This window comes from Cariama cristata, unplaced genomic scaffold, assembly GCF_000690535.1.
Source record: "Cariama cristata isolate BGI_N322 unplaced genomic scaffold, ASM69053v1 scaffold25769, whole genome shotgun sequence".
Classification (NCBI taxonomy): domain Eukaryota; kingdom Metazoa; phylum Chordata; class Aves; order Cariamiformes; family Cariamidae; genus Cariama; species Cariama cristata.
Window position 1 is genome coordinate 1 of NW_009635591.1, and position 337 is coordinate 337.

Genomic DNA, 337 nt, shown 5'->3' on the forward strand with positions numbered 1-337 from the left:
GCCCGTCCTTGGCCCCGTGCGGGGTGGGGTCTGGGAGCTTCTCCTCACCCTGGGTCACTCTTATGGGCAGTGGAGAGCCCTGGCTAATCCTGACTGATCCGGGCAGCTGCAGAGCTATTTCGGGTGGCGAGGGCTGCGCTGAGCGTCTTAGACCTCCTCAGAGACGCCCTTTCAAAGCAGGCGAGCCCTGGGTTCAGCCCGAGGCTGTGTCCTAGCAGAGGATGCTCCCAGGGCAGCTCAGGCCATGCCAGAGCCTTACCGGGGGCTTTTGAACGGCTGCCGGGTTATTTACCAGAGGCAGAACCGCCTGCTTGCTTTTCCAAACCCTCTGTGGTGT